We start from the raw sequence: 22,472 nt of genomic DNA on the forward strand, positions 1-22,472 counted from the left end.
ACAAATGACGGGACTACAAAACTTCCCATGTAGCATTAAAAAAATCAGTAACAAAGGAAGATAAAGATAGGAAAGGAGATGAGATCAAGCCTTTTGTTTGAGGACTGAGTACCTGAAGTGAAGGTGAAGAACTGCCTGCTACTATTTTAATGATATTCCATAAAGATTTATATTTCATAAAGATATTTTTATAAAGGTATTTCATTAAAGTTTAAAGTCCTTATTGATTTAAGATGGGCATTGCTAGCTCTACTAACACAAGTGCAGGCCTGCTCACGCGTGGCGGGATTGGCTATCTGAATTAGACTGATTAGTTCTGGAGCTCAGGGCACGGCCCAGCCCTTCTCTAGTGCTTTATACAGAGAATGGCTCAGGTTTCCACCCAGGCTGCTCATGTGTGGCGGGATTGGCTATCTGAATTAGACTGATTACTTCTGGAGCTGAGAGCATGGCCCAGCCCTTCTCTAGTGCTTTATACAGAGAATGGCTCAGGTTTCCATCCAGGCTGCTCATGTGTGGCGGGATTGGCTATCTGAATTAGACTGATTACTTCTGGCGCTTTATACAGAGAATGGCTCGGGTTTCCACCCAGGCCCACACAGAAAACATCCAGTGACTTAGATTGCCTTGATCTGGAAGAGCTAACCAGGACACTTGATTTTTTTATTATTCATCTGTTTATTTTACATCCCAGCCCCCACCCTCCCCCATTCCCTCCCCCATTCCCTCCCCCATTCCCTCCCCCATTCCCTCCCCTCTCACTCCTCCATTCCCTCCCCCATTCCCTCCCCCATTCCCTCCCCTCTCACTCCTCCATTCCCTCCCCCATTCCCTCCCCCATTCCCTCCCCTCTCACTCCTCCATTCCCTCCCCCATTCCCTCCCCTCTCACTCCCCCAATCCCCTCCTCTTCCATCTCCATCCAGGAAAGGGCGGGTCTCCCATGAGTGTCAATAAAACACGGCACATCAGGTTGCAGTAAGACTAAGCATCTCAAGCAGGCAGCAGAGAGGGCTTTCCTCGATTTTATGAAGATCAAATGCAAGAACAGGGTTTTCACAGCTTGAAAAACCTAAAGTAGCTCAAGTGATAAAATATGGCTCTAATCAAAATGACTCAGTGTTGAGCAGTGAGCCCGGCAGCAGCCAATTACTCAGTGTTGTTTCTTGTGAGAAATGTGATATTCAGGGTATAACCCAACCCACAACCATAAATAATATGCAGGGCAGAAGGAAATAGAAGGTGATCCCTACACACCAGCCCAAGTGGTTTTAATTGTATTGTGCTCCTAAGAGAGTAATTATGTAGGGGGAGGTTGTGTTTCCCTGTCCCTCAAGCAATCAAGTATCCACTACATCTAAAGTTGCCTTGATAATAAAGTCACATCTGTACCCAACAGTATTGTGAATTAATTTAGAATGTGTGCCAGTTTTTATTTGCCTGTGGATCTTCTTTGGATTTGTCTGGGCTAATTCCTCAGTGGGACCGACACAGGCTTCTCTTGAGCCATCTGGAATCTGACCAGGCTCATCTGGCGGAACCCCTAAACTTGACTAAACGGGTGACCTTCCACGTTTCGCCTCATTCAGTTTCGCCAAGCCCAAATCCATTTTCAGGCTGGAATATTTCCTCCTCTGTATTTCCTGAACTTGTTTTCTGCCGAGACAAGAAAACATGCTACAGAAAGAAAATGTAAGCGGCAAGCAGCGGCAGCAGGGGGTTTGTTCTGCCTTGTGTTTTTGCTGCCTTTGCTTCAAACAAGTGTGTGTTTAGGCGGCAGAGACAGCGGTGTGCAGCCTTCATTCATTTCCCTGGAGAACGGTTTATCAAGTGCTGAAAATACGAGCTGTTTTATTCTGCAAAACACACATCAGATCCTTTGACAAGCAGTAGTCATTACGGTGTGCTCTATCTGCAGTCCCCTGCCTGGAAAGTGGTCTTCAGACAAGCCATCCCCTGGGGCAGCTTAACCCCGTTTCTTCATCTCAATTTTCCTCTAACTTTCTAGCCACAAAAAGAACAAAATAAATTAAATTAACAAAACCCATTTGGAAAATGAACCTTTTGCGGTGGGTTTCAGGAAACATTTAATGCAGGTGTCGATGTGACTCGCATTTCCACCCGCACTCCAGATGCCTCTGCTTTGATGCATGGACAGTGGCATCCGCAAACCTGGGATTTGGGCTCATTAATGCACCTGCATGCTGAGGAATGTATTGTGTGTCAAGGTTTCCACAGCCCCTGCCCATGGCCTCTTCTCTGGAAGGAGGAACCTCAGTCTGCTGTCACTGGGGGGTACACAATGCCAGTGTGCATGGAATGGTTACATATGTGCTACAGTGGGCGTTAGTCTACACACTGGTTCAATATAGCTGAGCTCCTGTTGACATTCTAAATTACAAGGAGAAAGCCCTGGCTCTGCGGAAAGCCCTCATGCTGAGAGACTGTGTGCAAAGAGAGCACCTGGTGGAAACTAGGTATGTGAACAGAAGCAGGCTTGGCCACAGGCCTTTCACAGAGTTTCTACAGGTGGAGACGACGATGGTGTGTTAAAACAACATGAACTGCTTCTCATACAAATCAGTTGAATGTTCAGGAGAGATGTGTGGATGTCCATGAAGGACCAACGTGCCCTGAGTGCCTTGTGTAAGCCACTAGAGAACTTTCAGTTTTGCAAATAGAATGTAAAGACATTGGCTCCACAAGGTGGCCTTCAAGATGAAGTGGTATAATAGATGCAGCATCCCTCGTGCTCACAGCAAGTGAGCTGGGCATCCTACAGGTAGCAGGCCGACAGGGAATCCAGAAAGAATTCTGGCCGGCCCTGAGTTCAAAGTGTTTTCTTCATCTTTGATTTACAAAGCCCCTCTTCCCACCGTCCTAAGAACTCAAGGCCACAATCATCTTATTTTCACCATAGAAAAGAAGTACTAAGCCACAACGGCGCAAAATTATTTGTCAGGGGAAACATAACACAAATTCCTTAGCGAGCCTGTGGTCCTGACATGAGTTGACACTCGCATGCTAGAGTGTGTGGGAAGGCTGGGCTCAACTTACCATAGCCTACAGACTGATTATGAAGTTCCACATCCACTCTGGACTGAAGGACTGTCAAGGTAAATAACTGCAATCTGCAGGAGGTTCTTGGAAATGAAAATACAAAGATCCAATAGAGATACCTATGTCCCACAAGTACTGGCTTGATTTGATTTGAGCTGTTCAAGGGATATCTTTGGGAAGGAATTAAAGCTGCAGTATTATTAACCAACTTTGAATTTAGATATCACTGCATCTGGCGGAAATGCTGCCTCATGGTGCTGCTTTAAAATGCTTTATTGTATAAGAAGGAAAAATATGACAGCTTGGAACATTGTTTTGTTAGTTCTAGGTTATCATTAGAAATGATCTTTCATTTTGCTTATTTTCCCTAGTAAGATGTCGTAAGTAAATAGCAATTGAAGTACCCCCTGTTTCTTTGATTGTTGTTCTCTTGTTGATACTCTACTTTGCCCGTCATCTCAGAAGTGAGGCTGTGTTTGATCCCATGAATATGTATAATCTGAGTGTCTACACTAGCTTGCATGGTATATTAAACCTGCTATTGAAATTCCAACTTAATGTATTATGGTGCTGTGAAACGTTAAAGTCCCCAAATAAGAGGGCTCTAAACAACATACTCAATTTGGTCCAGACAGCCCCTAAAGGCAGTGCATCTCTTTGCTCTCCACAAGGAGAATTAAGGATTTATTAATATCCTTTCTCCTACACTGTCCCTTTACCTTCACTGCCATTCCGTTGCTTCCTTTCTTTCAAAGCCCATTTGTTGAGCACAGAGTGGCATCCGCCTGGGATTGCCTGAAACAGTCGGATGCTGCAGTGTGGAACCTCCTTCGCTGAAACTGAGGACCCCGTGGGTCACTGTCACTGAGGCACTAATTTGTACCTGGTGTTATTCTCCGTGTTGGATATTCAGCAGCCACTAGATCAGACCTTCAGTACACTTTCCCTGGAGGAGGCAAACAAGCCTTCTGATGATGACAAACGCAAGTGCCAGACGGAGGCTGCAGTAGGGTAAGGGGAAGCTGTGGCGTCATCAGCAGGCGTCTGTCCTGGAGAGCCCTTTGTGCTCCGGTAACATCTGAGGGACAACGCTATGGGATGGCGCCCAGAGGAGTCCTCCAGTCACAGGAAGGGCCCTGAGGCTGGAGGGCTGAAGAAAGAAACTGGACCTAGTGTATATGGCCCTTTATCTTTTAGTTGCGAAGCCCCGTCCCTTGGCAGGTTACTTCACTATGTCAATAATGGGGGACACTTGCAGGCTGGGGTTTGACTCTGCTGTATCCAACATCCCTTACAGTATCTTCCAGTCTTGGAGGTTTCTGTCATAGGCCTTTTATTATGGATGCTTCAAATATGAACGGCTTTCACTATCTTTTCTTCTATTTCCTATCTTATTAAAAAACACTTGTAATGTTTTTATTTATCTTTTGAGAATATAAGAGGGCATCTGATCCCCTTGGACTGGAGTTACCGATGGTTGTGAACCAGCATGTGGGTGCGGGAAGTGAATCCAGGTCCTGTGGAAGAGCAGCCAGTGCTCTTACCTGCTGGGCCACCCCTCCAGCCCAGCTTTTCCTCTTCTAACCATTCCTCCCTAGTCTCCCTGCTTCTAGTCTCTTTTCTGGTTCTGTCTTCATCACAAGCTTTTGGTGGCTTCCTGTAGGACACGAGGAGGGCGCCGACCCCTTCCCACGCACACGAGGAGGGTCCTGACCCCTTCCCACGCACACGAGGAGGGCGCCGACCCCTTCCCACGCACACGAGGGTACCGACCCCTTCCCACGCACACGAGGAGGGTCCTGACCCCTTCCCACGCACAGGAGGAGGGCACCGACCCCTTCCCACGCACACCAGGAGGGTGCTGACCCCTTCCCACGCACACGAGGAGGGTCCTGACCCCTTCCCACGCACACGAGGAGGGCGCTGACCCCTTCCCACGCACACGAGGAGGGCGCTGACCCCTTCCCACGCACACCAGGAGGGCGCTGACCCCTTCCCACGCACACCAGGAGGGCGCTGACCCCTTCCCACGCACACGCACACACACACACACACACACACACACACACACACACACACACGAGGAGGGCACTGACTGATCCTCTTCCCATACACCCTGGCACTGTTTGGGGACCAGCAAGGCTAGGAAGAGTTGTGAAGTGTGTGAGTTTTCTTAAAAGGGAGTAATTCACAGTGGAAAGAAGACAGAGAAATTGTGGGGCGTTTAACCACCAACCCCACAGTTCCCCAGAGTTTTCTTAAGTGCGAGCATCAGGAAATATTAGAAGGATTTATATGGCGGAGATAAACAGATAGAAAATAAAGGATAGCCTCTAGAGGGCCTGGAACCTATTCCAACCACTGTCTCTGTCCCAGGGTATTTATAGAGACGGCAAGGGGTGGAGCAAAAGACACCTCCCTACCCCCCTACCCCACCCCCCATCCCCCACCCCCAGCACAGCCAAGTGCAGACCATCTCAGACACCTGCACTCAGGCCCGTGGTCCTAATCATCCTCTATGCAGACCTGCTGGGTAAAGCCACGAGGAACCCGAAAACGGGCTCCCACAAGAAATAAAGTCAGCAGTGGGTTCATAGGACAAAGGTGAAGGACTATGAAGACAGGATATGCTTCAGCACTGTAGAGCTGCCGCACTGACTGGGCACCACCACCATGACCAGTGCGCCATCCACAGTGGATTCAGTGAATGGTGACATTACTGCCTATGTTTTCTATGAATAAAGTTCTCTACATGGGCGGATTCAGGCTGTGTGGGTCCTAGGGTTAAGGACCAAAAATACAAAACAAAACAAAACTAGATACAAAAGTAAATGTTCAAAGTAAAGGAAAAAAATTCCCAAGCAGTTATTAGAGACAGAGATTTAGGATCTTCTGTGATCTTCTTCCTTACACAGGGGTCCATGTGAGTGAGGGGTATGGATGGCAACACTTCCTCAGCTTCATGATAAATCCATGCCAGGGGTTTACCTCAACAAGGCATTCTGTTCTCTGTGAGAACCAGGATGGCAAGATGAAGTCCAGAAGAGAACCGCCCGCTGTGTCCCCAGAACCATCCTGGCTGGAGACCCGGAAGTACTCTAGTCTACCATGGCTCACTGCTGCCCCCTCCCTCATCCGGCACCCAGTTATCCTTCTTGGATTGGGATGTATGGTGGTTTGAATGAGAACTGTCCCCAGAGGCCTGGGTATGTGTCTTTGCTTGGTGGCACTGTTTGGGGAGATTAGGCGGTGTGGCCTTACTGGAGGAAGGATGTCCCTAGAGGTAGGCTTTGATTGACAGTCGCCCACTGCTTCAAGTTTGTTTTCCCTGCTCCTGGCCTGAGCTCGATGATGTGATCTCTCAGCTTCCTGTTCTGGGTGCCATGCTTTCCCACCACCATGGACTCTGGACCCACAAGCCGAAACCAACTCCTTCATCTAGAAGTTGCTTTTGTCGTGGGTATTTTACCACAGCAACAGAAAAGTAACTAAGATGGGGGGCTTAATGGATCCTTTTGCACAGAATGTAAGAAAAACACTTATCTCTACTATCCAGAGTAACTTTTTTTTTCTGGTGTGAAGTTTTTGAGTTTGAAATAATTTGTCATTGTTTACAAAGATTGCAAGTAATTAAAAAATTACTTTTGTTGAACATGCTTTTAGAAACTATAATAATAAATAACCATTCTATGGACATTATTTTTCTATGGAGTAAGTTTTTTGTTTCATATATTTGTAAGAAAATGAAATCCCATATTGAAGGGCTAAACAACATGGCTGTCTACAGCAGGTAAATTAAATAAAGCAATATATGTAATGTTTTCTCTTACTACATTATTCTAAATAAACATGAACTATCATTATTACTGTTATGGCTGTTGGTACTTCTGTTTTGTTAGGGACAGAAAAGTTAAGTAGGTTTTTTAAGAATGCCTGCTGTTGCTACAAGGGCATTGCCAGACATGCAAATCCGAGTGTTACCTTGCTTTGGGACACACTGGGTGAAACTGCATGGGTGAGGAGAGCAACAGTTAAAGAGAGTGCCTGAGATGGTCAGGGGGCTCCTTGAGACATCTCTATAAAAAACAGGTAGCAGGCATCTGCCTCTCCAAGCTCAAACCGTTGTCAGTGTGTGGGATGTGGTACCACCAAAAAAGGTTTAGTTCACCCCTGGCTCATGGCCAAGCATCCCTTCTCCCCCTTTTGCAGGTCTGCTCTTGCCTGGTGTACTGCACGGCTGTCAAACAAGACAGAAACCTGATGGATTTCCCATTCTGATACAGCCACATTACTGCTGTACTGTGCTTTAGTGGTGTTAGCTAAATATTTAATGGAATATTAAGAGAACATTTCTGTCTGTGTAATGTAAACATTGTTAGGTTGGCTGAAGGGTCATATCTTGATTAAGCTGAATGTCAGGAGCATCAACAATCCCTTCTTAGTATCCCAGAAACATGTCATCTGTAAACACTCCACACAACACCAAAGCAGCCTGCCTTCTGTATACAGCTGCCATGTCCCCACAGTTCCGCAGGGGAAGAGCGGGGCCAGCTACACGGTGTCTGGTTCTTCCGTACATCAGGCTAAATGCTTATAGTTTTAAAAACACAATGCTAACTTGAGAATTATCTTTCTGACCCTGTTTGTAGAAATATTTATTCATTCTATAATGCACAACAGATCTTGATCATTTATTAAGCAAATGAAAGTTTTCAAATGTCATAATAACATGTCTATCTTGACTAGGCAGAACTAAAGACCACAGGTACATGTTACAGACATGTGAATATTGCTTCAAACAGTAAAATTTTTAAAAATGATTCTCCAGCTACTCAAGCTTAATCAGAGGGTGGTGAATGGACTCTATCTATGAATTTTATTTTGTTTGTTTGGACTTTATTTTTTGAGGTAAAGTCTCACAGAGCTAGGTGGGCCTCAGGCTAGTCATGCAGGTGAGGATACCCTTGAACTCCTGATCCTCTTGCCTACACTTCCTGCATTGGAATTACAGGTATGCACCACCATTACAGGTGTGGAATCCTGGGTGTTTTAATAGAACAGAAACATGTCTCCCCTTGGTACCTCCACATAATTCTGCGTCTCCACTGCATCTGCTGACTCCCTGCCTGGTCTCCCTGTGCCAACACTGTCTGCACATTTCCATGCCTCTTATTTCTTATCTTCCACTATCTTAAGGATTTAAACAGCTTAATGTAATGTACTTCACCGTGTAACTCACCCGCTGACATGGGTTCTGCTAGTGTATTTATCACTGAGCTAGTTTTACTTCTGTTGCTGTGTGTGATTTTTAAAAAGCCAACAAAAAGCACCTTAGCAGATAAAGGGTTTGTTTGGCTTACAGTTTCAAATTACAGTCCATCAGTGAGGGGAAGTCAAGGCTGGGACTCAGGCAGCTAGTCACATCCCATCTAGTCAAAAGCAGAGATAAACAAATGCTGCCAGTTTGCTCATGCCAGCAGCTCGCTTCAGTTTTATGTAGCTCAGGACCCCCTGCCTAGGGAATAGTGTCACCCAGAGCGGGCTGTGTCTTCCTACATCAATGCACAATCAGGACAATCCCCTACAGATTAAGCCACAAGCTAACCTGATATAGACAATTTCTCACCAAGGCTCTCTCCCAAAGTGATTCTAGGATGTGTTAAATTGATAGTTAAAATTAACCAGCATAATTACATTGTGGAAGAATCACAATAATCCAATTTTAGAGAATTTTCTTCAGCTCAAATTGTTCATGAACCATTTGGGCTCACTTCTCATTTGTACTCCCGCTCTTTCACCCCAGTCCCAGGAAAAAGCTAACCTTCTGTCTATATTCTAGACATGTTATATAAACAGAGTCATAATGTGTGACTTCTTCTGCTCAGCACAATGTATTCAAGATGCATCCTAGTTTTTGCATATATAATTTCAATAGAGAGTAGACATGTAGGTGGTTTACATTCTTTGGCTCCAAGAATATTTCTGCCATGAACATCCAGGTATAAATTTTTGTGTGGATGTGTTTTTATTTTTCTTGAATCAGAATTACTAAATTATATAGAAACCTTCTGCATAATAATTTGAAGAATGGCCAGACTTCTTCAAAGCAGTAACACATTCTGCATCCCAACTAGCAGCACGGGGAGCTTGGATTTCTCCATCCTTGCCAATACCTACTACAGATACCATGGGTATAAAGGGGTGTCTTCATTGTGGTTTGATGTGCATTTCCTAGGTGACTAATAATGATGACTATTTTATTTATATATCATCTATGGTAAAATTACTATTATATGTCCTAAGGAATTAAAAAATAACATTGTGAGCTGGGCACAGTGCCATATGCTTTTAATCCCAACATGCCAGAGGCAGAGGCAGGAGGAACTCTGTGAGTTCATATCAAGCCTGGTTGAGTTCTAGGACAGCCAGGACTACACAGATAGACTACATAGATAGATAGTCACAAAACAACAGCAGCAGCAACAACAACAAAACTAATACTGTGGGGGATGGAGAGAAGGTCCAGTGGATAGATAACATGTCATGACAGCCTGAGGACAGCTTGACAGGTGGATAGACAAGCTATGGGTTTGACTGCTTCAATTTATGAGTGATGAAAGATGACAGTATCAACATCAGGATTCCACCTGACACACACATGTGAGAGTACCTGGCCACATACATGCACCCACATACACGGGAACATGATTACACACACACATACATACACATACACACACACACACACACACACACACACACAGAGTTGTAATAATCTTTTGTGTGTTATATGCAAGATTCTAATATGATAATAATTTGCAATTGTTTTGCTCATTTTGCAAACTTTCTTGTTATCATCTGTGATGTACTAATCCTTGTGATTTCAATGAAGTCCTTTTGTCTATTTTATTTTTCTGCTGCTGCTTACACTTCTCGTTTCACGTCAGAAGCCAATGTCTAAATAACATGCATAAACTTTTACCTCTGTACTTGCTAGCTGTTTTTTGTTTCGGCTTCTGTAATTTGCTTTGCTATTTTGTGCATGGTGTGAGGTAGGGATCCAATTTCTCTTGCTCTTCATGTGTTTATGGCATTCTAACATCACTCACTGGGAGGGTGATTTTTTTCTTACACACAAATGTTGGGGTTCAGTGGCTCTCACATTCATAATTCTTTCACAATGAGCCTCTGTCTGTGGCCATGACTGTTGAACTTGGGCTTCATGACTTTGTTCCAGTCATGGAGTACCAGCTTGCCTTTGGCAGGAAGAGTCCCTCCAGGGAAGTGGTTGTCTGTCCCGCCCAACTCAGGACATATGAGAAAGTCTGGAGAGGCTGCCTTCCAGCACTCTGGAGCTGCCTACTTTGCATTTGTTCACATTTTGTTCTTTAATTATTTCAAATAGCATGTATTTGCTTCTCTGATTGGATTATGATCTTCTTGAGGGTTTACAGCACCTTCATCTCCTTTTTGTGCCTGTTAATAAAACACGCACTCTAAGAAGCTGACGTTTCCAGCGTCTTCTCTTTGTGTTACTCAAGGAGGCTTTTCCAAGGTGTGCTGGTGTACACCTGTGATCACAGCACATGGAAACAGAGGCAGGAGGATGAGAAATTAAAGGTCACCCTGGGTTTCATAGTGGGCTGGAGACCAACTTGAGCTAACTGTGCCCCTGCCTCAAAAAAAATTAATAAAAACTAATATGTAGGCTATTTTATGATCTATGAGCTGGTCTGTTTTCATTTTGGAGAACAGACAAGATTTACTTTGCTAAAGATCAAATTTGTGTTTCCTTGGGCTATTTATGCAACTTTTTTGAGCCCCAGTTTCTAACTGTAAAATGATCTAATGCCTCTCCTGGTCTTTTCTGGGTATTAAATAATATAACAGCTCTTGATTATTTTGTGAACGGTTGTACACAGTATCTGCCTGGGAAACTCCACACTTCTCCCACAGTCACTCTGAGCAATGGGAGTGTTTCTATTAGTTCTCAGTGTACCAATGATTCCAATGTGGTTTTGCTTCAGGGTACTAAAGTAGATTCTCATTAGCCTGTTTTGAGTTAAATAGTTTTTCCCTGGGTTGCTAGCTTTCTTCTAACAAGTCTAAATGCACCCAGAAGTGTAAGTTTTAAAAAGCACTAGCTTCTGCCACTCCTGTGTCAAGCCACACATCTTACAAAAAAGAAAAAAAAATGAGTTTTATTAAACTGCAGGAACCTCCTGGCTCTAGCCTTCTGAGCAGGAAGAGTTCAGACCTGCTCATTGCCTCCATCAAGGAGGAGCCTCCCCACAGAGAAGCTCTTCCATCAGGTTTAGGTTGATTTTTTTTTAAGCTGAGTAAAGCTTCCTTAATTGGCTTTCCCCCACTGTTAGCAGAAGTTTTGGGTGGAGATGTATATCTGGAAATCTCATTACATACCTTAACTATAACCTGAGACGCTTCAAATCACAGATGCTCTTGTCTGTCAAACAGGGAGGCAGTTGGCAAACATGGGCCATGAAGGTGGAGACTTAGGGCCTGCTTGCTGAACTGTTACTGCTCCCTCTGTTTATCACTCCACAGTTAATCCCAAGAAAACTCCCAGGAGCTCTGCGTCTTTCTCCTTATATTCTACACAGTGAGGGGAGGGGGCGCAAGAAGACTTCTCTTTGTGTTTCTAATTGGAATAAGGTATTTGGTTCACAAATCCCTGAGTGAAGAACAACACTAAGCTTTCTAATCAATTTCTGAAATTCCTTCAAGTCCACAGAGCAGGTCTTCATGCTATTATATCTAAGTGCACACAATCCCTTTGTACGGTAATTTCTCGGTAATTGCATGCATAGGCACATGTGATTAGTACAGATATTCAGAAACAGAACTGCTCAGCACCCATCAAACCCATATTTCTACACTAGCTTGGCACTTTACCACCATGGGCAATTATGTTGGAATTATTTTGTAATATCAGAGTTCTGATTGTGACTCAGAACATACTTCCTTTGCCGAGCATCAGAACCACAAAACATGAAATGTATTTAAGTCTCAAAGTGACATAATTACCAACAATGAAGAAAAACACAAGTGGCTCTCACCCAATTAGCATTCATCACCACCAGGTATCATCCCTGAACTCAGGACAACTTCCAAGAAGACAGGCCCTCCAGGTTCAAGAATGGCACTTAGTTGCCTTAAGCAGTTAAAGACATGTTATAAATGATTCCGGATAGAGGAGTCACTAAGTCTGTAGATAAATGGGCAACATGAATCACATCCTCAGCAGATATGGCATTGGACAGAGTTTCCCTAGAAAGATACTTTTCACACCTCTGAGGTTTCTCTGAGAGATTTACTAATCTTTCACAGTCCACAATGAGGAGAGTGAACAGCTCTGCCCTCCCCATCTCTCTCTGTTCATACCTTACAAGATTTTTATATGACGTTATTTATTCACGGTGTGCATGGGGAGGTCAGAGGGCAGCTGGCAGCAGTTGCTGCTCTCTTTATACTATGGTCCCAGGGGTGAAAATTAAGTTGTTAGGCTCGGTGCTGAGTGCTTCTGTTCATATCCTTTGTTACCATGGTATGAGCTGAACACAATCCAGTTTTAAAATAAAGAAACGACAGGAAACAAAATGAAAGAAACAGTAGATTAAGCAGGTAAAGGTTTAAAAGTAAAAAATAATTGCTCAAAGTCTTCAGGCTATGCAGCCTTTGAACCAAGAATCAAGTGTTTATGGGAGGATGTCTTAGAAATGGAAAGATGTTTTACCAAAATCTACTGAGGCATTTCCTGATACTAACAAGTGAAAAATAATCTATGATAAATTCTATAGATGTGCCAAAAGACACTTAAGAACTTTAACATTCACTTATATTTAAAATATTAGTAAATTAGAAATCAAGAGAACTATGGTGATATTTTATTTGTACTGAAATGTGATTTTATTTGTATGTTAATAAATAAAGTTGCCTGGGGGGTCAGAGCTAATAGCAAGCCATAGCAGAGCTGGGCGTTCGTGGCACACGCCTTTAATCCCAGCACTTGGTAGGCAGAGCTAGGTAGATCTCTGTGTGTTCAAGGATACAGCCAGCATTGCAGACACATGCTCCAATGTGTGTCTGGAGGTCTGTACAGACAGGCAGTGATGAGGCAGTCACGTGGTTGGGTTTACAACCAATGAGAAGGCAGAACAGAAAGTCTATATAAAGACAAACAGCTGGGTGGTGGCACACGCCTTTAATCCCAGCACTCGGGAGGCAGAGCCAGGCAGATCTCTGTGAGTTCGAGGCCAGCCTGGTCTACAGAGCAAGATCCAGGAAAGGCGCAAAGCTACACAGAGAAACCCTGTCTCGAAAAACCAAAAAAAAAAAAAAAAAAAAAAAAAAAGACAGACAGAAAGTAGGTCTCTTTCGGAGAGGTCTCTTGGCTGAAGAGGCTAGCTGCAGCAGGCGGGTAAGGCTCTTAGCTCTGATCTCTTGGCTTTCTTCTTTACATTGGTTCTGTGTTTCTTATTTAATAAGACGGTCGGTTACATCTACAGAGAACTTCTAAGATTTGCAAATATTATTTACTATCTAAATAAACCTATTCTAAGCAAAATTATCAAAGTTAATAATAAAACGTAACAGCACTACCACAGGAGTCAGTTAGCAAGGATGCTGGTTGTCACAGATCCTCTCAAGCCTTACCAGAAGGTCTTTAAATTCAGTAAGACAAAAAACCTACAGGCAGCAAAAATATTTTATAAAGTTTGACTGTGTTTTATGATTAAGAAATTCAAAAAGTTGGGTATAGAAAGGATATACTGAGTCAGTGAGTTATCGGTAAGGGCACTTACAGTAGAGCCTTAGAAACTAACTTCTGTCTTGGGGACCCTCATGGCAAAAAAAAAAAAAAAAAGCAGACTCTCTTAGGCTGTCCTTTGACCTTCAGATGTGCTCTATAGCACACACACACACACACACACACACACACACACATACACATACACACACACACACATACACACACACACACATACACATACACACACACACACACACACACATACACACACACACACAGAGTGAGAGAGAGAGAGAGAGAGAGAGAGAGAGAGAGAGAGAGAGAGAGAGAGAGAACTACACAATAGAGGTTATGTATGACAGACACATGGCTAATGCCATACTGAATGGAGAAGGCTGAACTGGATTCTCTGAGGGCACATACATGGCAAGGATGCCCACACTCAACACCTCACTGTTGTATTGGAAGTCAAAGCCTTCACAGTAAGTGAGCAGAAAACAAGAAAGTGCATCAAGTAGGAAAATAGAAGAATAAATAACCCTTAATTGAATGTGGCATGACTCTATATGTTAAAAAAACCCTAATCTACCACTAACTATTAAAATTGATAAGCTAAATAAGGTTTAGGGATACAAAATCAATATAAAATACAACTATCTTTTTAAAATATAGAAAGAAAACAATAAAGAAACAATCGTATTCAGAATATCTCCAAACAAACAGAAACTCAAACCAGCAACAGGCACCACCAAAACAGTACATAGAACAACCAACCAGCCAAACACCTAAGTGTAGCTCGAGTTTTCCTGCCTGGCCCACAGTCTCAGGACAAATCTCTCTCACCTGCTAGTCCCACAGCCTCTCAGACCCGACCAAGTAAACACAGAGACTTATATTGGTTACAAACTGTATGGCCATGGCAGGCTTCTTGCTAACTGTTCTTACAGCTTAAATTAATCCATTTTTATAAATCTATACCTTGCCACATGGCTCGTGGCTTACCGGCATCTTCACATGCTGTTTCTCATCGTGGCGGCTGACAGTGTCTCTCTGACTCAGCCTTCCACTTCCCAGCTTTATTCTCCTCCTTGTCCTGCCTACACTTCCTGCCTAGCCAATGGCCAATCAGTGTTTTATTTATTGACTAATCAGCAACACATTTGCCATACAGAACATCCCACAGCACCTAAGAACAAATTTTACCAATAAAGTGAATAATCTCTACAATAAAAGTTATAAAATAGTTGTTTTAGTTTCTTTTATGTTGCTCTGATAAATACCACGACCAAAAGCAATTCAGGGAAAAAAAGGGTTTATTTGGCTTACCATCCCAGGTCATAGTCTATTCCTGAAGGAATTCAGGAGCAACAACTCAAGGCTGGAACTAAGGAAGAGTGCTAAGTGTTGGCTTGCTCTCAGATTTTCTCAAAGGCTCATTCGAACCAGTTTCCTTGTACAACTCAGGACAACTTGCCCAGAAAATGGTATCAGCCACCATGGCCTATGCCCTCTTACCTCAAAGACAATCAACACAATCCTTAATGTATACATCCACAGATCAACTTGAGCAAGACATTACTCAATAGAAGCCCCCCTCCCCCTTTCAGGTGATTCTAGGCCATCGACTGACAGCCAACATTGTTAAAAGAAACTGAAAAAGACACACGTACATACAGATAGTCACACAAAATGGGAGGATATACTATGTTCATGGACTGGAAGAATTAAAATTGCTATAATGTTCATAATGCCCAAAGGAATCTAAATAGTCTATGCAATTCCTATCAAATTATCAATGGCCTTCTTCACAGATGTAGGAAAAAAGCACTCGTGACATTTATGGAGCCACACACCACCCCTGAGCAAAGGAACAAACTAATGCAAGAGAATATCTAACACTAAAGCGTACTTCAACATCACATGGTCGGAGCATCAGAACACACAGAAGACAACATGGAGCAACACAGACAAGACAGAACCAACCTACATATCTATAGCCAACCAACTAACCCCTTAGAAAGGCAGGAAGTTATTGGAGAAAGGAAAACTTCTGTCAACAAAGGGTGCTGGAAAAACTGAATATTCAGGTGCCGAGGAAATGAAATAAGTCTCTCTCTCTCACCATATGCAAAATAAATCATCATTTGTATAATGCTCAAGCATAAGACCCAGAACTATGAAACAACTAAAAGAATACATAGGAAAATGCTTCATAACATTGGTTTGGGCAAAGTTATTTTGGATATGATTTCAAATGCAGAGGCCATGAAGGGAAAACAAATGTACAGATGGGATTACATCAAACCTCAAACCTTCCTCTCTGCAGCAAAGGAGATGTTCAGATGGGAGAGAATATCTGCAACTTACCTGACAAGGGATTAATCCCCAGAATATGTAATGAGCTCAAGCAATTCAACAACAAACACTTGAAATGATCCAATTAACAATGGGTAAACAGCCTGCAGAAATACTTCTCAGAAAAAGATACACCAGGGGCCCCTTAAGCAGATCAAGCTACTCAAGCTTATGAAGAAAGCCCAGTCCAGTCCCATGACGGCTCCACAGCTGTCTGTCTAAAGTTCATGAGTTCCCACTGGTTTGGTTGTCCCCATCATGGTCTTGATGCCTCTTGCTCATAGAATCCCTCTTTTCTCTCTTTGACTGGACTCCTGGAGCTCTGCCTGGTGCTTGGCTGTGGATCTCTGCATCTGCTTCCATTAGTTACTGGATGAAGGCTCTATGGTGACAGTTAGGGTACTCATCAATCTGATTACCAAGGTAGATCAGTTCAGGCACCCTCTCAACTATTGCTAGTAGTCTAAGCTGGGGTCATCCTTGTGGATTCCTGGGAACTTCCCTAGCACCCAGTTTCTCCCTGTCCCCATGATGTCTCCCTCTATCATGGTATCTCTTTCATTGTTCTCCCTCTCCATCCCTGTGTCCCTGTTCCAGCTCAACCATCCCATTCACTTATGTTCTCATCCCCCATCCTCTACCCTCCATTGATTGGGAGATATCCCCGGTACATGAGCTGGCTTTTTGGAGCCTACTACCTATGATGGAACACCCCCTACAGCCTTGATGCAGGAAGAAGGGGTTGGACCTGCCTCTACTGAATGTACCAGGCTCTGTTGACTCTCCATGGGAGGCCATACCTTGTTGGAAGAGGGAATAGGGAGTGGGAAAGCTGGAGGGGTGGGAGGAGGGAAGAGAAGGGGAATCTATGGTTGGTATGTAAAATAAATAAAAAATTCCTTAATTAAAAAAAGAAAATGATACGCAAATCTCCAACAGACATACAATGAAATACTCAACATAGCATTTATGCAAGAGATGCAAATACATTCTGCCATGAGACAAAACACCATCTCACTTCAGAATTTCTATTATCAATAAATTTGAAAGGTTAACAAGTGCTTGCAAGGGTGTGGAGAAAGGGGGACTTTACACACTATCCATGGGAATGTAAACTGGTTTTGCATTACAGAAGACATTGTGGAAGTGCCTCAGAAAAGTGGTCCTTTAACTTCAATACTAGTTGTACATCCAAAGAGACTGAAATACATCTAGTAAGGAGAATCTTTATTGAGCACTATTAATGGTCACCACGATGTAGAAACCACCTCGGAGTCCACTAACACATAAATGAACTAAGATACATATGTGTTGCATTTTTATATGGCGATATACACAATATATATTTATACTGAAAAAATATATACACACCAATATAAAATGGTGAGATGCTATCATGGAATTTCAATGTCACAATATGGATGGTACTAGTGGATATATTAATATAGTGAGTAAAATGTGACACACAGAAAGAAGATAGGGCATGTTTTTATTTCTATATATAAAATATAGAAGCTGAAAACTTTATCTTAAAGGAGAAGATGGCAGGCAGCGTCTGGGTGTGTGGGAGGAACAAAGGACCATGATTGGCAAACACATGGGATAGGAGGAGTAACTTCCAACACTCTATGGTGTAGCAGGATGGCTGTGGTTTAACAATAAGGAATTGCTTTGAATAGCCAGGAGAGAGGGCTTGAATACTTGCACAACAAAGATATGATAAATGTCTGAGGTTACAGATATGACAGGTATCCTGATCTAATCATTACACATTATACACATGTCACAGACTAATGGGTTGATAAATGTCACTATATTAAAATTCAATACTATTCATAAAGGAAAGTCATAAATGATGTGAAAAATCCAGCAACCATCTGGGAAAACATATTTTCAACGCGTGTGAACAATAAAGATTGTTATCCAGAATATATAAAGAACTTTATGATTCAATAAGAAAAACAATTCCCCATCCACTCATAAAGGCATGGGAGCATATTGATGGCTTTTAGGAACCGAGAGCTGACCAACATGGCTGCTGAGAGATCCCCAGCCTCCTCTACTGTCTAGAACATATAAAATATAAAATGAAATCAAAATTTATCATTTACACCAACCAAAACATTGACAAAGTCCAGAGTATTATGCTTCCATCTATTAAGTATGGAGAGGCATCCTCTTGTTTATTGTCTCATTTATTTCCTTTATCTATTTTTACAGTTTGGGCCATACTGGTGCTAGGCAAATGCCTTATCACTGAGCTAAATTCCCAGGTCTCTTTTGACTTTTAATTTTGAGATAGGGTTTCATTAAGTTGACTAAGCTAGTCTTGAACTCATCTCACTCTATGCCAGGTCTCAAAGTTGCTATCCTCATACCTTATCTTTCCAGAGGCTGGAATTACAGACCTGTATCACCAGGTCACACTCAGTCAGTGCTTTTGGAATTATCAACTATTTATCAACACACTCAAACAACTATTTTGCAAAATGCTATCTGCAAAGCCGAGAACGGAAGAAATTTATCTCCTGTGCACTGTGTTGTATCTTCATTAGGGATGAAGAGGTTTAGTGCAGCTTATACTTCCAGGTCCCAGTTCATCACTGTGGGAAAGTCAGGGAAGGAACTTCATACAGCTAGTCATAGCACATCCATACTCAAGAACAGGGATAAATGCATGTATACACGCTCGGCTTGCTTGACTGTGCTCAGCTCAGTTTCCCTAATCTTACAGTTCAGGACTCCATGCCTTGGGAATGGTGCCACCCACAATAGGTTGGGTCTTCCCATATCAAGTGTGACAATCCCCCACAGGCATACCCATAGGCCAATCCAGTGTAGACATTCCCTCACTGAGACTCCCCTTCTACAAAGTTTATCAGCATGTATAACTTAGACCAAGAAACCCTCAAGGGCATGGCAAAAAACATGTAAAGAAGATAACTATATGAAACATTATTTGCAATAGAAAAATACTAAAAATAAAAGTTATTATCAATTCAAACATGGAAGAATGAATGCACAGTGCTCATTTTTTGAAACATGACATGGAGACATGAACAACCATCATTAAACATAAGTAACAAAATACACTGAAAAGATAAGATACTTTTTAGAATTTATATAACTCAGAGTGTTTTTATTAACAGCTAAAATAAACATACAATTTAAAGCATGCAAAACACGATGGATATTTTTATAGAAAGTCATCATATGAAAGTACACACACAGTAGAGCAATAGATTAGATATCAGAACAGTTGTTACTCTTAGAAAAAGAATGAGATGGAAACACAGAGCCAGGGAAAGGGACAAGGGGTTCTAGCGTATTTGAAATGTTTGTTTCTTAAAATACAACATCAATAGGCCACAGGAGCCAAGGATTTTATGGATTCAATGGAGCTAAAGGGTGGATATCGAAATGATCATTATTTTGTTTTATATAATCCTGAGATATTTGAGATCTTCTACAACACATGCAAAGAGGATCTTATTCACTCTTGTTAGCCAGAATTCTGCTTTCTGAAGGCATTTTAGTTGTATGATGATTCCAGGGACAGTTTCTTCCTTTTCTACATCTAGAAATCAACCAATCGACAAATTAAGCAATGTTGAAGTATCTACCTCTCATTAAGATAAAGCTAGTATATTAGTTAGCATTGCATTACTATAACAAATACCTGAAGAAATTGACTTATAAAGAGAAAAAATTAATTTCAGCTTATAGCTCTGGCATTTTTAGCTCAAGATGTTGTGGCCTCTTCACTTTCGACCATTAGTAAGGATGACACACTTTGTCAGGAATGAACTGCATACGTCAGGAAGTAGGAAGCAGAGAAATAGGAAGGGGCTAGAACCCTCAAACCCCTACAAGGGCATGCTACTCATGGTCTAAGGACTTCCCTGTTGGCATTACATCTTATGGGTCCATCACACCTTTTTGTACCACTAACCCAAGGAATAATCTTTTAAGACATGAACCTTCACAAGGCACTCACATACCATAGCACATAGGTTCTGGGGTGGGAGAGGTATATGCTCTCAGGCAGACACTGGGGTTGGGCTGTCCAGAGGGTATTTAAATCCCTTGTCCTATGTCCTCTTTACTAAGGAGGCTGGAAAGCTAATTAGGGCTTTTCAAACACCTTCAACACAACAGTCACAGACAGGCTAAGTGACACTGCCGAGTCACAGTGCCCGAGACGCCACTGGGCCACGGTGTCTACACTGAAAGTTTTGGTCACGTGAATTGATATCTACCATCCTGAGACACTACCATCCTGAGACACTACCATCCTAAACAAGTGCACAGGCAGGAAGCGGATCCTGAACTCTCAGTAATGGTGAGAATGCGCAGTTAATGGTCTCTAAACAGAGAGTGCTCACTTGGTGAATGAAGGCAGGCTACGGTTCATCTGCTTAGATACCACGGATAATCTGAAAGTGGAGCCTCCTTTCAGTCCCCAGGAACAGCCTCGTGCACCCACACCCAGTCACTGGCCAGGGTTGGGTGTGGTGAGAAATTTGTGTCTTTCTCTCTTTGACATAAAGTAAATTGCACTGATGGGATTTAACCGGAGCGTAGCCAAGCGTGTCCCAGGCAATCCTGGACTGAAAAGGTTTCTATTTAGTTCTCTGTGGTCTGAATGGGAAGGGGCGACCTCGCCACGGAAGAGTCTGACTTGAACAACACAACACAAATCCAGTCCCTTTAATCCCATCCTTACTGGGCTCCAAGCAAAGAGCTGGCTGATGTTTTAATGTGTGTGTGGTTGGTAGGCTTCCCAGATTCTGTCGTTTGGCAAGTGGAGGTGATTTTATAAAATCCTGTTTACCAAGCACCTGGATAGGTGGGGTGCCAGGTCAGGCAAGCAGCCCATGCCTTGGAAGAAAGAGTCCACTGCCACCTGAAAAAAAAAAAAATCTTCACTTTTGAATAGTCTGCAGGTTCCCACTTGGCTGTTTTAAAACGGATGTGGCTCTTTGTTACCAGTGTCCGTTCTCTTCCCGTTGGCTCCCTCAGGTCCTGTATGGGCTCCAGTCATTTAAGACACAGCAAATGCTTTCCCCAAGTTCTCTTACTGACGCAGATGTGAGGTCTTCCATTATTCCATATTAATAAACAAGCACTACCACTGTCAGGTACTGGGATTACTAACAGAGAAAGGGTATAGCCCCAGTCTTCAGGAGTCAATGTCTCCTGTGGCAGATCATGAGCAGGGATTAAAATACAACATAGAAGAATAGTAAACGGGGCTGTCGTAGTTCAGATCCATGTAGAAACCATGCAAGTGCCAACATGGCTACCTGCCTACAATCCCAGCCTCGGAAGATTCCCAGAGCAAGCTGGCTAGCAAATAGCAAAAACAGTCACATTGGAGCTCAGGGTTTTATTGAGAGACCTGCCTCAATAAATAATGTGGCCGAGTAATCTAATTCAAGAGTGATTCCTGACATCACATCAGGTCTCCACATGACCACATGCACACAAAAATGAAAAAAAAGAAAGAAAAAAAATTAAATGGAAACCACAGATATTGGGATTTCAACTTCAGGTTTTCCTATCTGCAACATGGTGCTGATTTCTAACTTACAGTTACAGTTTGTTGCGGCTAAGACCAAAGTTCATGCTACAAAATGCTAATAATATTGTTACTAGTCACAGCTGCAAGTGTAATAATGTGATTATTATTATCATCATTATTACTATTTGGCATTATTATTATTATTATTATTTTTAATTTTATTTTTTTTAATTTTTATTTAGCAATACAATTCAGTTCTACATATCAGCTACTGATTCCCTTGTTCTCCCTCCTCCCGCCCCCCTCACCTTCCGCCCCCCCAGCCAGCCCCCCATTCCCATCTCCTCCAGGGCAAAGCCTTCCCCGCAGACTGAGATCAACCTGGTAGACTCAGTCCAGGTAGGTCCAGTCCCCTCCTCCCAGGCCGAGCCAAGCGACCCTGCATAGGCCCCAGGTTTCAAACAGCCGACTCATGCACTGAGCACAGGACCCGGTGCCACTGCCTGGATGCCTCCCAAACAGATCAGGCCAATCAACTGTCTCACCCACTCACAGGGCCTGATCCAGTTGGTGACCCCTCAGCCATTGGTTCATATTTCATGTGTTTCCGTTCGTTTGGCTATTTGTCTCTGTGCTTTATCCAACCTTGGTCTCAACAATTCTCGCTCATATAAACCCTCCTCATTCTCGCTAATTGGACTCCCAGAGATCCACCCGGGGCCTAGTCATGGATCTCTGCATCCAGATCCCTCAGTAGTTGGAT

General features: G+C 42.9%; 1 protein-coding gene and 1 long non-coding RNA gene across 5 annotated transcripts in view; both read right to left on the minus strand.

Annotated features, from left to right (window-relative positions):
* St6galnac3 (ST6 N-acetylgalactosaminide alpha-2,6-sialyltransferase 3) overlaps positions 1 to 22,472 on the minus strand; it is a 529,184-nt gene that overhangs the window by 79,379 nt on the left and 427,333 nt on the right. The gene's annotated exons all lie outside the window — the stretch shown is intronic.
* On the minus strand, positions 1,403 to 4,124 carry LOC131913676 (uncharacterized). Of its 3 annotated transcripts, none has more exons than XR_009379952.1 (3): positions 3,779 to 4,088; positions 3,057 to 3,142; positions 1,403 to 1,655 (listed from the first exon to the last, which is right to left on the minus strand). It is a non-coding gene; the product is annotated as an uncharacterized LOC131913676 (long non-coding RNA). The 3 variants fall into 3 exon arrangements; XR_009379951.1 differs by having other exon boundaries at positions 1,403 to 2,003; XR_009379950.1 differs by lacking the exon at positions 3,057 to 3,142 and having other exon boundaries at positions 3,779 to 4,124.

This window comes from Peromyscus eremicus, chromosome 6 (genome assembly GCF_949786415.1).
Source record: "Peromyscus eremicus chromosome 6, PerEre_H2_v1, whole genome shotgun sequence".
Classification (NCBI taxonomy): Eukaryota; Metazoa; Chordata; class Mammalia; order Rodentia; family Cricetidae; genus Peromyscus; species Peromyscus eremicus.